The sequence below is a fragment of the Mastigoproctus giganteus genome, unplaced genomic scaffold (genome assembly GCF_048544385.1).
Source record: "Mastigoproctus giganteus isolate SK-2022 unplaced genomic scaffold, ASM4854438v1 scaffold_16, whole genome shotgun sequence".
Taxonomy (NCBI): domain Eukaryota; kingdom Metazoa; phylum Arthropoda; class Arachnida; order Uropygi; family Thelyphonidae; genus Mastigoproctus; species Mastigoproctus giganteus.
In genome coordinates this window covers 1,377,501-1,399,804 of record NW_028328293.1, presented here as the reverse complement: position 1 = coordinate 1,399,804, position 22,304 = coordinate 1,377,501, and the positions used below count along the sequence as shown (strand labels likewise).

The 22,304-nt window shown below is 37.2% G+C and overlaps 1 protein-coding gene across 3 annotated transcripts in view; it reads right to left on the bottom strand.

Annotated features, from left to right (window-relative positions):
• The window catches only part of LOC150074890 (uncharacterized), a 618,385-nt gene extending 606,862 nt beyond the window's left edge, over window positions 1-11,523 (bottom strand). For all 3 annotated transcript variants that reach the window (XM_090389408.1, XM_090389412.1, XM_090389409.1), the window contains exon 1: window positions 11,316-11,523. The gene's annotated coding sequence lies outside the window, so the exon portion shown is untranslated. The remainder of the gene's footprint in view (window positions 1-11,315) is intronic.
• Between the last annotated feature and the right edge of the window lie 10,781 nt (window positions 11,524-22,304).

Below are 22,304 nucleotides of genomic sequence, written 5' to 3'. Positions count from 1 at the left end.
GAAGAACATTGAGTAACCTTTAATATTTCAATTGAATGCCGCATTTGTAAATGAAATTATGACAGCTCTTCCCCTTTAAGTGCATCTGAGTTTTCTAGCTCTTAATCGAATAAGAGGTCCATATTAATTCTAAATGAAAAGGTGCACTTTTGGTTTTCAGTCTAACAAACCAATAAACAACAAAACAAACTTTCAAAACCCAGGAAAAAGAAGAAGAAAAAAAGAGCTGCATTACGGAAGAGAAGAGCGGGAAGTAGATGACCTTTGAAAGAGTAATGCCAAGAATCGATATCAGCAACAATGATGGAGTGTTATCCCATCTTCCCATCCCTCACCAGTGGACACCTTAACTACATCATTTACTCTTCTCGCCAAGGGGAAGTATTCGGGGCGTTTGGTTTAAATATCTCGAATGCAAATCGAGTGTCAGCTTTCTTCATAAATTGCAAAAAATAAATAATAACAATTTCGTGGTTACTTGTTTCACTGCCATTTAAAAGTTCCCATTCCGAATTTAATCCACCCCAGGAGAGAGAGAGAGAGAGAGAGAGAGAGAGAGAGAGAGAGAGAGAGAGAGAGAGAGAGAGAGAGAGAGAGAGAGTATTTCGGAACAGGATACAACTAAGGATTTGTTTTGCACAAATACAGGTATCGTACATTGCATCATAAAGATGTAGTCATAAATGAGAGATGGAAAAAAATTGCGATGTGCGCTTAAAAAGTTTTTTGTTTTCACTTTCAAAAACTGGAGATCGCAGCACTGCAAAAAAAAGAAAAAAATGGTTTCCAAAACAGTTTTAAATCGATAAATTCCAAACTTTTCTAATTCAACTGCCATTTGAATAAATTCAGCAGACATCTTTCATTTTCTCCTTTACTCGGTCTCCCGAGTAGTCATCGATGACTCCTACAATTTGTGAAAGAACGTGCACACACTGGATTTAAATAATGAGAGGGCCAGCGAAGTCTGTTAAATAATGGCTGCAAAAGTTGGGTGTTAGAAATCGAACTGCAAAAGTACAAAAAACAGCCATCCTACTACAGACCAGAGAGATATTTGAATTCCACAATATATACCAGAGCGTTGGAGTTCTCATTATAATGATCATTACCCCGTGATGGTTTCAGAAATGCAGAACAGTGTTTAATGTACAAAATGCAGTTCATTTAGTATTTTTAGATTTGCTGGCTTCTCTCTATCTTAATATTAATTAAATTCCTGTATATATCCAGCACGCTTGCAAATAATATTCCATGCTCATATGTCAAAATCGAAAATCGAAGCATTCTTTACATATGGGAGGCTGCGTACTAACGTAACTAATTCTTATATAACTAGAATAAAGGAGAATTAACCTGATAATACAAGGTTTTTTTGGGTTTTTTTTTTTTCCTTTTCGTTTGTTTAAACTCGGTTATTTTGTTGCCTGGCGATCAGATTATGTTTAGCAGAATATTTCTGAGCGTGAGCTTCTCATAATATCCAATCAAATGCTAACGTGCCCTCCGACAGAAGCAAGTCATCCCTAAAGTAGGTTGAAGATCGTGGAGATAAACCCAAATGACTAATCCTCGAGATAAAAGGCTCGGTTACGGCCACTGCAACAAAAGCACACTCCCCTAGGCTGTTCTTCGGAAATGGCGATGTGAATGACTGAAAGACCAAACCTGCTACTTGTTTCTCGATTTTAAGTGAGAAAATAGAAAAGGCTTAAGCATTTGGTGACCAATGTTTCTATTTCGGGTGAGTATATTACAAGGGGGATTTTCTTTTTCTCTCTTTCACGCATCATTCGACTACACTACCACCTTTTGAATTATGCAAATGCCCCGTAGTCGACTTATCACCCACTCACATCTTTTCCATTGTGATTATACAGACACATATCATTAAATGTTTATGTCACACAAATAACAGATACCACAAAACAGGCTACGTAAGCATTGCTTTGCGTTTTAAATGATTTTCCTTCGATGTCCTCGTCTATTCGAATTATTGCAAAATCGACAATTTTAAATAGTGTAAGCTAGTCAGTAACACGAGAAAATGTCGGTCTAGTCGCTAGTGGATGACGTGTTGTTTAATATCCCAGCTAAAAAAATAAATAAAAAAGAGAACCCCTTCTGTTGAAGGTCGTTTTTTTTAACTTTTATAACCAATGTTTGACTATGAAGTGGATGACGCTATAAACGAATGCATTTCAAGTAGACGTGTTTATTAATCATATCGCAATGAAGTACAGAACTCAGGCAATGCGAATGTGTCATCCACGTGTTTTTTTTTTTCTTGCTGAAATTTTTTGATGGCTGAAATTGTTTGGTGGAGTTTGTTGTCATGATAACGGTAATGGTGTTATTGCGTGTGAGACTCCATGATTAATCGCAATTATGGGTTTAAAGCACGTTTATCCAAGATTTAACGAACTAGATCTTAAATAGCAAATTTAGTTTTACACGAAAAAAGTTACATCTCATTACGAATAACATTCCACATTAAATTCATTATTAGATATGCGAGTAGATCAGTTGAACATTGATCTTGTTGTACTGCCTCCATTTGCACACGAATAAGATTCGTTATACGTGGAATTCAAAACGGATAAATATAGCAAATAAGCGAATTAGAAATAATCTTTAAATAAATGTAGAATTAAACGTAGTTTGAAATCGTTAAGTATGAAATGTTTCCACGTGAACCGTTTCATGTGTAATGTTAATTTAACAGGTTCAGCAGACCTCAAAACGAATTAGCAGTTTGTTTGTTTTTTTAAATTAGGATCATCCGTGGTGGTCTCATGATCAGTATTCTGCTTCCTTCATTTAATATTTCCAATGGGCCACAGGCTGGTTCAGGAACTGAAATTCCGGACTTCTTTTCCTAAGCTTTGCTGTGCTTCTGAGTTTTCAAACATATATATTTTTTTTACACGTACTGTAGTTCTAAAAATATTATTTGAACCCATACAGTATAGCTGAATAGTATTAAAATTTTCCTTCCTTAATTCATTTTACCAAGATCTACTGTGGATTATGAACCCACAGTAGGTCTTGGTACAATTAGCAACATGCGTATTTGTCGGATTCCTCTTTATGGTCGGATTCTATATTACCCTCATCTGTTTGGGGGTTCGTTGATCCATGGACTACTCCAATCACACAGTAAAAATCTGAAACAGTGGCCACCTCTGTACACATTGGTTACTTTTTATCGGTGTCTGACAAAATACCTACTTTGATTACAATTTTTTTTCACTTATAGTGAGCAGTGGTCGCATTTCAGGTGTCACTCTATGGCAAATATGTCCCATAAAGCGACCATAAACTCAATAGCGAAACAAAAAAATAATTAAAATTCAAAAAATTTTAGATTTCTTTTATTTACCAAGTTATTATTGAAAGTTTATTCCTTTCTAAATCGTCGTTTTTAGTGCATTGAGATAAATATTGAGATATTCAACACCACTGCAAACATTTCGTACTAAGACACTGCATTACATTACTATAAAAAACACTGCTGCTCTATGATACAGCTTAATATAAGAACGGAATAAAATAAAATTGAAAAAGGAAATAATTTTAGTTGTTTTTGAGAATAGTCAAGGCCAAAAGAGCTCGTGTATTCATGGGGACTGTATACATATCAAATTAAGGGCAGCGGTATTTCGTTACAGTTCAATAATGGGCTGAAAGATTTTCATGGCAATATACCGGTTCGAACCTCCTTACATACAGCCGTCCATGCTAACCACAGGACCGTGACCAGCAAATTTGTGATGGAAATGAAAAGAAAAGGTACAAAAAAAGATGAGCAGCATTTTAGAAAACGAATAGTGTAAGCTAAAACCAAATCTGAAGAACTACAAATTTCATTTAAAGCAATATGACCAACATGCTTAAACTCAAAACAATTTTTTGTTCCTATTAAATCAGGAATTCAGGAAAGCTTTTGATACTGTTGCACATGGGAGACTACTGTATAAATTCGTGCAGCATAGCATTAAGGTAAGTTGCTGCAATGGATAAAAGGATGGTTGAGTGCGAGAAGACAGAGAGTGGTAATCAATGGACACTGCTCTTCGTGGACCAAGGTTTTTAACGGAGTCTCTCAGGGTTCGGTGTTGGATCCATTTTCGTTTTGTATATTTATCAATGATATTGATGAAGGCTTAATGTCCAAATTTGCAGATGATACAAAAGTTGGTAGGATTGTTAATGATAGTAATGCAGTATGCTACTGCATCAGGATCTAGAAAAGTTGGGCAGATGGGCTGAAAAGTGGCAACTGAAGTTTAACATCGCAAATTCAAATTACTGTATTGGGAAGCAGTAACCCTAGAGGAACGTACCAACTGTGTGGTACTACTACACTCAGGTGATAAGGGAATGAAAAAGAACTGGAGGTAATTATGCATCAGATATGAAGTTATCTGACAGTGCAGACAGGATGCCAGAGCAGGTCATGGAATTTTGTCAATGATATACAGGAATTGAATTTTGCTAGTAGGAAAAATGAGATGATTATCCCTTTGTATAAGGCAATGGTCAGGCCACACCTTGAGTACTGCATACAAATCTGGAGGCCTCATTTTAGAAAGAATGTAGATTTGCTTGAGTGTGTACAGCGAAGGGCAACAAAATTGGTAAGGGGAATGAATGAAAGGATCCTCTTACCAAGAGAGTTAATTTCTGTAAATTGCAGCGTCTGGAGACTAGGCACCTGCGAGGTGATCTGATTGAGGTGTATAAGACCTTGAATGGGTTGAGCAGGCTTAGTGCTGATGGGATTATTCCTCTTGCTCAGGTTACGAACCTAAGGGGGCATAAATTAAAATTAGCGAGTAGTTGATTGCTGGAACAAATTTCCATCTCTCGTTGTGGAATTTGACAGCTTAAATAAATTCAAGGAAGAACTAGACAAAGTTTTGGAGCGAATGGATGTGTGAAATGGAAAGGCTTTTTTTTTTTTTTTTTTTTTGGCTGATGCTGTATAAGGTATAAGCTTGCTTTCTTGCATCATATGCTTCTATTAATGCTAATGCTAAATCGGTGTTTTTGTCTTGAACTATGTATTTTCTAACCACCCATCAGAGCATGGGTGGTTAGAAAATACATAACTCTGGGATTCTTCAAGTACTGTAATTACTTCGATTTTGTTTTGATTGTAATTTTGCCTTTTTTTTTAAAACACGAATTAGTACGATCAATTATAAAACTTACTTAAAATACTTATCTTAAAGGGAAAATGTTTATTTACTCATATGTGGAAAATCACAGCAAATAGGCAACAAAAAATCTCTTGTCAACCACTGAAATAGTTGTCATAATATTGACAACCACGGGGGGAAAAAACCCAACATTAATTCAGAAGAAATATTAATACACGACAGCATTATAAGTTTCTGGGTTGCTAATATTATCTGAATGTATGACTGAAAATAAACTTGGGTTACAAAATAGAAATTAAAACCTGTTGCTGTTATGAGCGACCGAAAAAAAAAGTGTTTATGTATAATAATATTTATTTCGTTTTGTGTTTCTTAAAAAATAATTTTTTTTTTTTTTTTTTTTTTCCATCTTGCATCCGTACTCGTGTTTCACAATTTCACTCATACTACGGAATTAAAGGAATGAAAAATAAACAAAAAGTTAAGCATTGGAATCGTTTTGAAAATGAGTCACTACTAAACTTTTAAATAGAAAAAAAAGGGCACGTGCAGTAGATGAAATTCATAAATTAACATCTAGTTTAAAATGATAGGATCAAATGCAAGAGTTTCAGGAGGCTGCAGCCATTAAATTTAACGCATTTTAGAGCATTGTAGTCGACTTAAAAATTTTCAAAAATGAAATATTTCCCCCAAAAAAAGTACTTTCTGGAGATGCAGGGATAAATCTCGCACTATTGAAGATTTCTACACATTTTCCAGAATCTGAAGAAGGTTCTATTCCTGAAAACATTTTTAATAGTAATAAGTGATGATTCTTTTCAAAAAATGTCTGACTGCACTTTGGTGTTAAATGAGAGATAGGTTTAAAAATAGGAAGATGATAAAGGAGTGTGTCAGTTTTGCTCGCAGTCATTGAAATGGGCAGAAAATTTCAACCAATGAAACTTCATACATAAATCCCAAAAATTCCGGATGCTCCATTCTTCGAAATTGATATTTAACAGTAGTACTATTCTAAGATCCATTTGCCTGTTTTGCTGTATGAAAAATCCTGAAAAAGTTCTCTCCAGTACTTAGCCAAGTGCAAAAAAAAGTCCACCAAAATTCCTCCCGGTTAGGCGGATTCGAACCCAGACCTTGTGGAAAGACAATGATTGTAATCGATGTGCTATAGGCAAGGATTCCAGCGTTATTTGCTTTTTAACGTACAAAACTTATTAGTACACTACTACAACTGATAATGATAACATGCAAAAAAAAAACAGGGTAGCCGAGTAAATGTAATGGAGAAAAATCCTGAAGCAGTGGTGCGCAGACTTGCTGTGCTGGAGAACGAGTATTGCAATTCCTTTTGTCCGAGCCATTTTATATTCAAATATAAAACATCCAGGTTAATATGAAAATTGCAGCGAATTAATTTAAATAATAATGCTTTATACAATAATATTATCACCTTTAAGGGACCAATTTGTACAGTATCAATACAGTTGCTGAATACACACACATTTTCATAAGCAAACACGGATCTAGGAGTATGTTTCCAATTTCCTGAAAAATAGTAAAATTCTTCTCGCGATCTCTGTATGTTGATCACCCATTTTATCTTAGAGTTTGGCCCTGACGCTTAATGAAATAAATACTCTCGAATTTCTGTTGTTATTTATCTGTGATTTTTTGTGATTTAATCCGCATAAATCAGTCGAACGGTTGAAAGCTTCGGAATTATATAATTTCAATAGATTAAGGCTTTCGGTTCTAAATTTATATGGATTTAATTCATTACACCTTTTGGCATCTCTCACATTGTGGGGACTTTTAATTAGACTAATCATCGACGAAGAGACAACAGTCCCTTGTCGACATGGGTTATGGCACTCAGTGAAATTAAAAATAAATAAATAAATTTTCTGTTTATACTCCGGGGCGACCACACGGTCAGAGCAGTTCACAAGATACAGAGAATAGAAGAAACAGCATCGTATTTAGCAGTCACGGGCCGTATGCTTATTTTTGTGCAGAAGTGCTATTTATTTGCAGGTCAAAGATGAGATAACTCGTAATTTGCCTCACGATACTGAGATGTGTGATGCTTTTTTCTTGTAAAATCATTTTTGTGATTACAGTTACACACATGGATTATGCCTTCCTACTAGTACGTTAGGCCTAGGAATATTTGTTCCAAACAAAAGAATTTTCTTTGTTTGAAACAAATATTCTTAGGCCTAACTTTGTTATGATTTCTATGTCGGTCATCTAAGTTAAAATATTCTCTAAAACATTCTGCATTATCAAAAATAGGATTAGTATTGGCAACGAGATGCAAAGAAGTAAAGCTCATACAACATCGGCCAAAAAATAAAAATCGAAAAACTCATTTAATTTGCCTATTCCTTCTAATAATCTGTCCAAATATTCTTTGAATTTATTCAGACTAACGGCTTTCAGAACACACTATAGGTGGAAGTTTATGGATTCACAAAAAAAATAATTAAATATTAGATATTCTATTTTAAAGAAGTCCCATCTTATGGTGCGCTGAAATAGAAAGCAGGAGAAGAAGGCATCCCATAGCAATTTCAGCTAATTTTGCTTCTTTTTTTTCATAACTTAGTTGTCCTACCCTTACAAAAATTTCTAAGGCCACTAATCCACGCTTAAATCTTCAATAAACACACATACTGGGCAGTTCCAAACAACTCTATTTCCGAATCGGTTTCAGTTAACATTTTTTTTTTCCCTGTTGCCCTAAACAGAGAATTGCCATATCACATAGCGTATCAGTTAATTTATTCCTATTTATTTTTTTAAGAATGATTTTTAGTTGGGTTTCTACTTCAGCAATGAACAGTTTGTTTAAACCACATACTGCTTAAAGTTAAAGTTTGCTTAAACCACATACTGCTAAAATGATAACGCAGATTTAATCCCAATATTTGATTAAGATTATCACAACATAAAGTTGTCAGATCTACGTGACATTGACAAGACTTATCAGAAGATATCGCGGACGGTAAATGCCTTATGTCAACTTTCCAGTTAACACCATTAGAGGGCAATGTACACAAAAACATATTTGCGAAGACCAATTATGGTGGAAAGTCTTTTCCTTACAATTATCTTTCTCAATAAGTTGAAATGGTTGCTCTTTTCAGAATAAGAAAGCCCATGATGGCAGCAAAACAAAGACCAAAGACCTGAATCTTTTCCAATCGGAATGCTGCGTGTGTCTCAAATGGGGAGGTTTGTAAAGGGTATGTCTGAATATACTTGTAGTTCAATGTGGCGATAATCAGATCACGTAACAGTCTCCTAACACGCAGGCCACTAAATCCCATGATCCCTTCTAACGTCACATTGGTAATCCCTGACGTAGCATCGTTCTTCCCAGACATGTCAACGTGTTTTCAGCGACACAGCCGGATGCGAGTCTTTCAATTCTTGATCTCATACACACTTTCTAGGTCTAATGGGTGATTAATACTAAGAATCCGAAAAGGATACATTGGCTGTTGGTCTGGAGATTTATGGCGCATCGATTTCTTTGGACATAATGTGCGAGACACATTATCGTTGGGAGAAGAAGCTAAATAGGTGTTCGGCATTATCATAACCCTCTTCTCCCAACCAAATATTTACCTTCCACCATCTGTTTCGAATAGACTTTAAAAGGTGATCGCATTAAGTGCAGTCGAACTATAATTTGCTAAACAACACGTACGCTTTTTGCACCGAGGAAGAATTTCACAACGTGGATAACCCAAAACGTAGCTTTATTCAAATTAAAACAAATAATAAAACAGAGTTTAACGCGTGGTATTTAGTAAATGATATTGTTTATTTTTTCCAGGCGAAAAAATGTCTTATATATATTCTTTCAATATACATTCGCTTTAATAGTCCAGTTTCATCAGTGTTGATAAAGTGCTAATAAAACAATCTCTTTTCCTTGAAACGTTCTGAATATTGAGAAAACAGCTGCGCATTTCCTGATTTTCGATGACAGAATGCAATTGCTTTTCCAGTTCAGAACTAAAATGCATACATTTTAGTTGTGAACTGGAAAAGCCTCGTATTTCGGTGAACACTGGATGCAAACGATTACCGAGAGCATCGCTAGTTCATCTTCACTTTACTCATCCAATACAATAATAATGCGTAGACGAAGAAGAAACCCGAACAGAATTTCTTTATGTGGACGCGATATTCGAGTCCAGTGAAATGCAAGAATTGAAAGATTGATACCTTTAAAGTTTCAAGATGAAAAAAAAACCAACCCGTATTGAATATACACACAGCTCCACCTGGGATGCTTCATCTACATGCAGGTACTGGAAGTTGTTTGTATATTTGAGCTTATATTACCTCCCACGTGACGCTCTCTCTCTCCTTCCTCCTCTCCTCTCCCCCACCCTTCTCTCGCTCAAAGTGTGTGTGTGACACTGTAAATCATGTAATGGCCAGCATAAATAACCATGTTTAGCGTACCATTCACGTGTTGGAAACACGCGGAGCACCGGACTCCTTTCGTTCGATATTTTTCTTGCCACATTTACCATATCGGGTAGTCGATCCTGGCCTATCACAACCACCGTAAAGTCCTTAGATCTCATTTTAGACGTTTCACTTCCCCACATTCTCCACTACGAGGCAAACAGGTCAGTACATTTGAAAGGATGCGCAATATTTCTCATCATTATCTCTGTGGCTGCTCTTTTGTTACTTTTTGATGGAAAACATTTCGAAAAGTATAAACACGGACAGAAACTGCTTCGGTAAAGCAAAAAGACTTCGTAAATAAAAGTTTGGAGAGAGAGAGATAGAGATATATGAGCAACAATGGAAAAAATATATTAACTAACTGGCATTTTGTTGGATCGATTGTAATTTTATGATGCCAAAGGCAAAATGAAGCTGGTTTTTTCTTTCTTTCTTCATAAAGGTTAGCAAACCCAAAGGATGACATCTGCAACGTTTTAAAATAAACAGTAATGGGAGAGAAAGAAAGAAAGAGTTAATTTAGATCTAGGAGACCAACATTTACATCGAAATACACACTTTAAATAATGCCATGTCACTGGTGACGTCATGGGAGGTTGAAAATTGTGGTTGGGGTGAATTAAAGCGTATAAAATGCCTCCTATTTCCGGTAATCGCAACATTATGAGTTTCTATTTCTATTTGGGTGATCATTAGCTTTTCAAATGATCTTCCAGTATCGTATTCTGCAACCTTCGCAATGTTCCTATTTTTTTTAATGTCCAAACAACATTTCTTACTGATATAAAAATGCAGTACAATAATTAGATCTAAGTAGCTTCTAAAGAGTGGTCAGAACTAAATGCTGCTCAAATACATACATTTTTTTTTAAATTCTAACAAAGAGCTCCTATATTAGGAGACTGGTAGCAGAAGAATTCGGTCTCCTACAAACATTCTTCGAATTAAAAGAATATTTCAAGGTGCCCATCGTGTATACATACACATACCACAAACAAGATGGAAGCACGCTTGGAACGTAGAAAAGAAATATTTTTAACATCTGGATGATGTTTAAAAAGATCAACCCTAAACAACTTTTGTGTTTAATTGTCACTGCTGGTTATTTTGGATTATTTCTCAACAGAGATTTCGTACAAAAACTCACCAAACCTTAATACATAAGTTAGTTCTCTTTTTTTTGTTTTACTCATTAATTCCGTTTGTGTTACGCCGAATCTCTTTTCCACATTGGGCGGATCATTTCAAACACGAAAACTCCTACGCATCCATATTTATGTATTTATTTATTTTAGAAGATCCCTCGATTAACAACAACAACACCGAGATGGTAAGTCACTACGTGACCGGATTGTGAGTGGAGTTAATACATTTTGACAGTGGCCACGATCAAAAACGTTAGCGTATTTGTATAAGAATAAATAGAACACGTCCCCATTTTATTAGCGTTCAACGAACAAAAAAGAAAGAGGTAGTACGGCAATTAATTACCCTCACGCCACAACAAGTGTCTCTCCCCTCGCTAGGAATGAACTCTTCCTTGACCAAAGGAACAACAATAGGTAAGAAGAAGTTTGCCGGTAGCACGAGCAACGTGCGCTTAAGGGATTTAACATTAGGAAAGCGTCCAGGCACCTGCAAAACACTTACTTGACTCGAAATCAGTCCAATTGCCAGTTATCGCTCGCTGACGGTTCCATACAACGCCTACCCTGGCGAGTTAGGACTAAAACTTCCCGGTAACAACACTTTCCTACTGCTGCTGCCGCGTTCGGTCGAAGTCCACGGTCACAGGCACGATACGGGGAACGTGAGCTGTGCTCGATGCTGAGACGCCCGCATTCTCTCATTCACACAACACAGCCCTCCCTTGATGAAACGTAAACTGAACAATGGCGCACTGTGCCCTACCTCGGACACCGGGAGGCGCCACTATCGGCTCAGGGGGAAGAGGGGTGTAAGAGGATCGTGGAGAGAGAGAGACACACACACACACACAAGAAAGGGATACCAGATTCCCCGTGACCTATCAAATGGTGTCGAAAAATGGTGCGACTTAACAGAAGCTAAGCCTTTTTTCACGAAGTCACTCGTCGGATTAGAAGCGGCCGAATTGGCCAATCGGAGTGCAAATTACGGAGATCCGACACCTCTTTGTTTTGCCTTTGCCGGTTAATCCGAGGACAAACGGAAGCGAGATATAATGTGGAAGCAGAAGAGAATGTCGAAATACGGTACATCAACGAGTGATCTTTTGGAGCCTTCTTTCTTTCGGTGGAAAGAGTTGTGTCGAGCGCCTCGCAGCTGTCAGCCTCCTGTTATCGTAATGCAGGATAAACGTTGTGAAACGATGTCAATAAAAGCTGATACTCCGTCGTTTAGTTACAGCTCAGTGATAGTTGGTTCTCGGATGATACACTTCTTTAAAGAACAGAAATATGATAAAAGGATGATGGCACTGAGACAGGGATGAGAAAATTATTATCCGCCACGATCGTTACAAAAAGCTGCTATTGGAGAAGGAGACGCATCTAACCTTATCAGCAGAAGAGAGAGAGAGAGAGAGTTAATTAGCCGGCATTTTAAATAATGTAGTTACAGCCGGGATAAAGGGAGGTTATCGTAGCGCGAGCCACTGCCCTCGTGGACTGCATAAACCGATTTGACGAAGAATATTAAACGATGGAGTACTGTTGTGCGCCTAAATAATCATTAGGACTCGAATATTTCAAAGATTTTAGCCGGATTAAGTAATTTCAATAAGAATTACTTCGACCTGATTAGAATTTCGTTATTACTGGTGCCTAATTAACAATCTGAAACACGGAACAGCTAATTGAAATGATAATGCCCAAAGAGAGTGAATTGGATCTGTCTGGAGGCTTGGATATCGTTCAGAGGATCGGTGGATCTTTGTGATTAATCAGCTATTCTACCGTTTTGTTTTTTTATTTCAGTGTCGACCTTTACAAATGGATTGAACGCGGAGGCTTCATGGGACAACCAGATCGAAAACATTGTCCCTCAAACAGTTCGTTGAACTCAGCGCTGTCGAAGGTGAGTGAATGCAGCTGTTCGCTGTTACAGTCCCATAATTTTACGCTTATTAACTGGATCCAAAATCTTCGGTGGGATTTTCTCATCTCTTCGTGGAATCAGTGATATCTTTCAGCAATTAGAAAATTACCGCTCTTTCGATAATATTAATCGAGGACCTGAACTTTTCCTGAATTGAAGCACAACTGGATTATGGAACTACATTAAAAAAAACAAAAAAAAAAAAACCGGAAACGCGTTTTACGTGCTTTATGTAGTCACGGAATAATGTCTATGTTAACAAGATTGATATATTGGACAGAAAATTTACATCTTACCCGAGGCAGCCAGCATACATCCAAAACACATATACGCATGCGCGCGCGCGGCTAGTTAGAAACGTGTTCCATTTATTTTCATTGCGAAATCGTTAACTCTCTAATTACCTATTTATACGCTTTCTCTTCTGTTCAGTGAAATGCGTTGTTTGTCTCTGTCTCGTTTCCTCATTTATGATCGCGGTTAATATTAATTCGATGACCGTGACGTCACCTTTTTAACCTTGTTTCCAAAGCAATAACAACGCGCTTTATTATTTTCATTATACTCGTCTGTCTGTTTTTCCTTTTAACGTTGTCGGTTGCGTGATTTTCGAGATTTTTGATTTAGAAACCTTCGCTAAAGTTCAAGGCAGAAAAATTCTAACTTCTATAACAAGTACGTTGTGAGCTACTACGAAAGCAAAAGTGTGCGTGTTGTATTATAGATAAGTCTTCTGTTTATGCTGGCATGCTAGGCCCAGAGGAGTTGGTAATAACTACAGCAATTACTGTTAACAAGGGAACGTGTATTTTGTGGCGTCGTGTAGAATCAAACAAGCGACTTGCACCTCTCGCTAGCAGCACGAGACTTTTCAATCTTTTTTAATGTTTTTGATATAATAATTTCATAATTGAGCGGTTGCGTTTTCACTTTTTTTTTTTTTTTCATTTTCTTCCCTTTCTTTCTCATTTCATTTCTGAGAAAAATCTTGATTATCGAATTGGGACAATGCAAATGAATGAATAAATTTTACTATCAAAGTTAACCGCTGTGATTTTGGTCTAGTATTGCCTATATTTCTTCTAAGTATTAGCAAAGAAAGAAAGTGTCGACATATTTAAATTCTCTCTCACTCTCTCTCTCTCAATAACAATATTTTGACTCGAATGCCGTGCGAGTTACAAGGCTGACATTCCAGTTTGAAACCACTCTCCAGTTTACTGATAGACGACTGGTGAAATTAATTTCATTTACTTTTAAGTCATCCAGTGTGTTGATGTGTTGAGTCCACTTGTTAAAGCACTAATGCTTTGCATACAGCAGAAGGATGATACAGTCAAAGTTGAGAGACAATTTACACATTTACAAAGAACTGAGAAAATCTAATCTGCTTTCTTCAGTCATATTGTAAAAGGTGTGATCAAAAAGTTTGGTGGACTGATTTTATATCTTCAAGACGCGGCGTCGTAGCGAGTTGCGACTTGTTGTAACTTGTTTGGTGACTCATCTAGACATAGTGACACATGAATTATCTGTTTATCTGCAGTCAGCCTATGTTTGGTGTAGTTACTCGCACTTTAAAATTACTGAGTTACTGATCAGCGAATTTACGTCAAATTTTGTGTCTAATTTGGGAACAGTGCAAGAGAAACTCATGAAATTTAAACTGGCTTTCGGAGAAGATGCTACGTTTCGTTCTAAGACCTTTTTGGTGGTTCTCAAAGCTGAAAGAGGGCGACTTATCTGGCGAAGATGATCCTCGTGTTGGCCACCCTTTAACTTTAGGGATTCTATCACTCGTGTTCGTGATCTGGTCAGGAATGATCGACGCTTAACCATCCACGAAGTTGCTAGTGAAATTGTTATTTTTTTTCATCGAACATGTCGATCAATTTTAACACGAGATTTAAGAACTCGACGTGATTCTGCTAAGTTTGTGACTCACATCCGCACCAATGATCACAGAAAGCGGTGAGGTCTAGCATGTCACGATCTTCGTCAACGTGCTGCTATCCCACACTTTGTCTCTTCTATCATTACTGATGACCAATTGTGGATGTATGGCTATGACCTGCAAATAAAGTCCCAGTGCTCTTAGTGGAAGGCTCTGTCTTCTCCAAGACCAAAAAAGAAAAAAAAAAAGACAATCCCAATAACATGTGAAGATAGTGCTTATCAAGGAAATTGGCACTTAGATAATGACAATGCCCCTGCACACCGGCGCTTTCCATTGACCAATTTTTTACGAAACGCTCCATCACTGTAGTTCGCCATTGGCCATTTGGCCATCTAACTGAACTGAATATCTAGCTCTCCGTTGTTGTTTTTTTTTTTCTTTGTTTGCTTGTTTCCCAAGCTTAAAATCCTCTTGAAAGGCCACACATTTGCAACGACTGAGAAAATTATTCAGAACGCAACATACAAGCAATTCCAAAAGAAGCATATAGGAAATGCTGCCAGAAGTTGCAGAAGCATTGGAAAAACTATATGTACAATGCAAGTAGACTAGCTGGAAGGCAAACCATCCGAATAGCTGGTAATCTTCATTATTTTCCAAACGTTAGTTGAGGCATCGAATTATTTGATCAACTTACCGGTTCATTGATATATAGCGTTTTCATATAAAGTTTTTATGAAAAGCTTAGAATACTCCTGACAAACTACCAGTGTGAAAAGCAAGATGAAGCATTCACTGCGCTTTCAGAAGAAGTGTTAGTGAAAATGCCATATAGACATCGTGTAATTCTAGCCTGAATTTAACTGAGTTTACACGTTATCCTGGTGATAGATATAGATTAATCTGTAAAACTTTACATGTTTTCATGGGAACTATAACTGCTATTTAAGCACATCACCTGTAAAAAGTAAAATGTTATCTTGATTTGATGTTAATTCAAATCTCCTATTCTACTGTACTCTATCATGAATGAATATGTGAATCTTGCAGAGATGAATGCATTGTAACTTGTATTATGCCTTTCTTGCTTTCAGGCTGAGTAGGGGCAAAACCCTGTATTTAAATACTGTAAATGGATGATGATGATGATGATAATAATAATGATCTCATACACATATATCATAATTTTACTTAAAAATCGGGATTTTCTCAACTCTGACAGCATCGAGTGCAGAACAGGTTAGCTGTGACTAGGATGAAGAAGATAATACAACTAGTTCTTTTCATTAAAATGTTAAATGAAAGGAGTGAGTTTTAGTTTCAAGTAAACGCTAAGAAAAACACTAATGACTTAGTTAATTGGTAAGTTTTCACCGTTCGTTAATGAGACTGCTGCTGAATAGGAATACTGTTCAGAGATCTTTGGCTCGGCTTCAGATAAGTGAATACAGTAGTTGTACTCTCGGTTGTGAATAGCACAAGTTTTTTTTTTCTTTTTTACGTGATCAATGCGTGGGATGGTGCTCAAGTATAATTTACGATCTTAAGTTCCAGATACCTTAAGAAAAGAACTCAGTTTATTCATTTATTTTATAATTAAGGAAATAAACAATAATATAAATAAATTTTATAAATTTATTTTCAAAGAAATGTATACAAAAATGTGCGTGTCGTGTGCAATCCTTCTACTTTAGCGAGTTAGTGGAAGTCATCATTGAAGAACATGTAATAACATGTACTATGTATAAGAATACATGTACGATCTTGATACAAAACATTAATTTGCACAATTTGCCTAAAATATTTGTAGCTAGAAGCTTCAGTCATAAAATACTACAAGATAGGCTTATTAATTTTTAAAAATGCAAAAATCGACAGTTCTTTTTGTTTTTCCTGAGGATCAAGTTATCCTTCTTGAGAAAGAGGTACCAACATCGTTATCACCAAGAAATGAATGAAATGAAATAAACTTTTCTGCACGCGTAATTTTTGTTTATTGGAACATCCAAATATGCATATAATCACTTAAGGGCGTTAACAAATATAAAATCAATAGGCCTATTTAGGTTAGACTAGTGACGTAGCACATTCTGCAAAGTTCTGTCAAGAAAGATTAACTGTTCGACACGAAGATGGCAATGTGATATCAAGTTGGAGGACCTTTCCACATCTACAGCATGCTGATCCTTGAAAACAACGTTTTCGTCAATTTTCTTATGTTTATGATTTAAGTTTTTTACAATCACAAATTTTTTAAAGTTTAAATTGTGTTAAAATTTTTAATCGTCTTTCTTAGGGGTTAATTAACACTCTCCTTGAAGATTTGATCTTGCTCTTGTTCTTACAAAAGGGTTTCGCCAATAATTCATGTGGTAATGAGGATGCATTTTGATGAAGCATTTATTTAATAAAGGAATTTCAATAACATCATCCTCTGATGTTGAAAATTTAAAATCCTTCTATTGAGAAATCATGTATCGCCACCTGATAAGGATATTTTGAATTATTATTTTTATTGCATTTATTTATTCTTGCCTCATCCTTTTCGCTTATTTCGTACTTTGCATATCCTGGATGTTTTGCTAATGTGACAAATAGATCGTGCTGCAAACTTTCCAGAGTTTCCGTTCTTATTACCCAGCACATCCATGTATTTTATGCATTCTGGACAGCAATGGAGCAACGGGAGTATACAAACTGAAGTTCCAGTAGAAAGTACCGAAGATACGAGTTCTCTTATTTAGTTCTTAACATAAGGGATGTCTCCGTTTTCATTTTCGCCCAGTATCTTTATTGATTAATGAAATGTTAGCTCTATATGGTGACTGCAAAACTCACTGTTCGACCCACATATATGGTGAAAGTTGGCCTTAAGGATTCATGGCTACTGGAACGCAAAGCTCCAATATTCGCTATGCATATATGAGGAGAGTGAGTGGGTATGGGGTTATTCCAGGCATGATGTACTATCAAGCCAAGCGGGAAATTTTCAACCAAGTTGGAATTCCACATCATGATCTGGCATGAAGCCAACTTATCAAGTGCCGTAAACAGTTTGACTTTAGCAATTGGAATGACAGGCGCGTGCACTCACTCGCTCCCTATTTGTTAAGCCATGTTACAAAATTAGTTTAAGTGCATATCCGATTGTTTAACCTACACGGTGGGCAGTTCATTAGGAATCCGCCCTAGTGTTGCATAGGGCCTACATTCGACTCAGCATTGACTCTCCAGGATGAGAATAACATTGCTGCGCTGCATCAATTGTGCAGACCAAACACCTAACTGCTGATAGTTGGCAGAATCAGACCACATCTTCATGGTCCTTTCGAACTCTATTGCAGTTGTCCTCAAATCCAGTCCATAAAGAACCCTCGAATTGGGGGTTCTCTAAGGACAGTATTGTATTCAGGAGACACAAACTCTAAATTAAAAAGTTCTTTTACGTTAATAAGTAAATGAGCAATTTTAAAATATGAATTAGGAACATCTTTTACTTCGCATATAAGTAATAAAGAGAGTAACCCCTATTTACAATGCTGGTTCCACCCGCTTTTTATTTTATTAACCTTTATTTGCTAGCATGGCGTATCATAGACGCTACTTTTTAAAAAAACTTCTGTTTTTTTTTTTTTTTTTTTTTTCAATCTGGAAATAAAATCAAATTCTACCGTGTACCTTTCTGACCAATATTTTATAACTTGTACTATATTTTCTGCTTTCATTTCGATATACTGTACAGTACAATTGATTACGAGATATTAAAATTTTTTGACGTTTAACAGACGCCAGGTTAGCAAAAACGTTTGCTTTTATTCTAATCAACTCCATTCCACGTGGTGCCTGTGAGACGCCATGCAAATACGACAAAAACATTCTTTTTAATTATTACTGGTTTCTCTCATTTATTTTCGTTGGATAATTTTTAAACTGGTTTTAACAAACCATAATAGATTGCCGTTTTCAATTCAGTAACAAAGCTAAAAATTAATTTTTAAAATAATAAAATAAAATAAAATAAAAATAAAATTACAGCCGAGTTAAATAGACGCCACGCCAGTGTCCTGATAACAATCGAGGGTACGATTGAGTGAAGGTTAACATCATTTTGATGTGAATTGTGATGACGCAAATGATAACATCAATAATGACATGGTATCATAAGGCCAAGGATTGAGGCTTAGTCTCGAATTGGTTTGAGACAACTATGTTTTTGTGTTTTTAATTTGTTGTTGTAAGTAACGACACCACTCCATCAAGATGTCCTTCCTTATACAGTGGCAGATTTGGCCATTTCCTGATTCTGGGAACAGCCTCAAGGTTGGCCTTACGATGATATCATCAGTACTGACGCAGTCAATTGCGTCATCACAATGCATATCAAAATCGTCGCACAATGGCCATAGTGCAGGTGCGCTATGGCCACTGTGGCTGTATCCATTTTTAGTGTCGCAAGTATATGAAAGACGAGATGTCCTGTTGCGACTTAGTATGAGTGATCCATTAAGTCGGAAAGGAGGAAACGATTCGTTGGCGGGGATAGCAAGGATTTCTGAATGTCCCTTTGGATCAAGGATCTATATTTTTATTGGTTGAGCGCTTTCTCTCTTCTCAAGACGAGCATAAGCCAAGCATGAACCAAGAAACGTTATTTAGATTGCTTGATGTGCACAAACAACCGAACTGAGACCGCTTAGACTGGTATATTTACCATGGACCATTGATATTTGCATATCGGAATCACAATTTCATCTCGAATTACCTTAACTTTTGTCCAGCGCTGTAGTTTTATTGCTTAGTATGATGTTAATTCACTTACACTTTAAACTGCTGGATCATTTGGTAACAAATGACACTTAATAGATAATTTACTGCGAGTAAATTGCCTTTTCGCAAACGTTAACTATCAGTCTACCAGTTCCCGGAAATCCTTTTCTAAGAGTTTGAACAGAAGTCAATGTCGAGGATTTGAAATGCTTTAATGATCTTATTTCTCTAAAAATCTTAGTGCAGCGACCAGCCTGCTTTCCGCACAAATCGATTTTCTCATGATTCTTTTCTTAATAATTGACGCAACAGGGGTTAATAGTCACCGGAAAACAATGTCTGTCACTTTTTCAAAGTGAAATTTGTTAGCAGTAACTCGGCCCTTTCAGACGTGAATTGAATAATTAATAAGTGATATCGTCAATTAATTTATCGTGTGTGTGTGCGTTGTTAGACTATTTATACACTGTATAGGCAAAATATGAGGAGCTTCTATTTTTCACAAGGTGAAAAGGAAATGTATTGAAATCAGGGATCCGCATAATATGGCTATGGGTCAACCTTGACGTCTTAAATACCGTGGGCATAGTCAATAACTGAATGGCGTTGAGATAGACGAAATGCATGCTATAACCGAAATAAATTCTTTCAAAAAGAACTATGAAATCACAGGATTGTACAGGGCTGCAAAATCCAAAAAATTACAAGAACAGATTAGAACGCGAGGAATCCACTTCGGAAGGAGTGGATTCTTCGCATTCAGGGACTCCTTCCACTTCTGGTAGGAGTCCCTGTGACAAATAAGAGTGCGATACAGGAGACGGATCACAGAGCTTTACAATGGGCTGTCGAGTAGAATCTCCAACTTACTGTCGAACAATTGCTGATAATTTCAGTCTAGACTGAGTTCAACTCGTGTCTGCTCGAGCAATGAGCAGGAAATTGAGAAATCTGTGGGTGGAGGGAGGGGCTCCTGCAGCTGTCACTCTATTCGTAAAGACTCCGGTGGTATCTGAATACAAGTAACTGGACTATGGAGGGTTGGAAACAGGTACTCTGGTCTGGTGAATTCATATTTTTCGCTCTTTTGTATAGACTGCACGGCTACAGTACGGAGGCAACCGTATCAGGTGACGTACCCATGCGCCTCCCCTGAACAAAGTGAGAGGAGAGAAGGAAATGTGTGAGGAATGTTCTCATAGCATGGATTGAATGAATGAACTTACTAACATGTCTGAAAGGACGAGCGATATTTAAAAGTTTATCTCATCGCGTACTCTTACAACCTGTAATGCTTCGTTTCTCCTAGGAAGATGAAGTTGCGCAGATGGCAACTTCTTCATGACGCTGATTATCCCTCACGCTAGATCTATTCGTGAGTGGTACAAGGACCATCGTGATGAATTCACTTTCCTGTCCTCCCGTATGGATTCCACCGAACAGTGACTCTATGTGATTTGTTAAGACGTAATAGTTTTTTTCTCTTTACTGACCGGCGCACAGTTCGCCTGTCAGTGAAAAGAAAAACAAAAACAGTTCTCTTCATGACTCATAGTTTAAATTAATTGAAGACCGGTTGAAAAATATTGATGTGGAGGGACTATTTTGCTAGGTTTTCAGAGCATTAACAACTTAGACATTGCACCATTGTATATTATTCAGTAGTCGTGTGGTCATTTCCAATTAGAATGGCATAGCAAGGATGGATTGGTGTGCTGTCCAAGGATGGATTGGTGTGCTGTCCTGCTGGCTGTTCAAAACATGGGCCGAGAGAATCAACAGACTTCATGTATATCGTGTGACATATATCCTGGGACGTCGGGGTGTTTCTTATTATTTGTTCAGTGGATTGGCATCTCAGGCCATATTGCGCCGTGTGTATTTTGTCAGAGCGAGTGTGTAAGTTCACGAGCGGACTGCATGTTGTGCGGACTGAAAAGCCCGTTATACTAATTTAGAGCCTTACAGTCCACCCCTGGAAAAGACACTCGCCGTGTTAGCGTTGCTCTGGCAACGGACAGGTTCATTACACTAGTAGGTAGTTTAGTTTTGAAGATGTGTTAGTTCCCCACGAACATTTGTGATAAATGGTAAATTTTGGATAAACAACCTTAACAAAAGTGACGAAGAAATAATGTGCATGTCACACAAAAGCGAGAATAAAACGAAAAGAAATTGAGTAGATGTTCATAAGAAAGTAACACATCTTCAAAACTTAACTACCTACTAGTGCAATGAACCGGTCCGTTGCCAGAGCAACGCTAATCACTTCGAGTGTCTTCTTCTTTGAGGAGGACTATACTCGCTCCACCCGAGATCGGTTTTAACTGCAACCTCAATTGATGAAATATAACCCTCCCCCCCCCCCCCTCCGTCTCCAATAGGATTCCAAACCAGACTTCCAAACGGGTGATTGGCTTGTTTTGAAGCATTAACCAAAGTTTCAGAGAAGGAAGGGGGAGTGTAAAAAAACCCCTATACAAGTCTCTCTCTCTCTCTCTCTCATATAAACAGGTATCGAACCCAAGCTTTTCCCGCACAGTGTGGAAGAATAGAAGCCATAGCCATTGCGGGATTGAAGAATGAATGTGCATGTCTTGAAAACCGACCTGGCTGCTTTGGCGTTTGTGCCCAGCTCAAAAGATGTGAGGATCATTGCGAAAGACGTAAAACGAATTTCAAAGCAACTTTCAAAAGCTTGAACTGCAGTGCGCAGTCTCCGATATTTTCGGGTTGAGTATTAACGAAGTCGAGTTAGAGGAGGAGGGGAATTAATAGGAAGAAGAAGAAGAAGACACTTTTGGCAAAAGAAGAAATTTCCTTTTACCAGAAAATCACGCGCTCTACTCTTAACATTTAAGCAGGACGCCTTTTATTCTCAACTTATAGTGGAATTT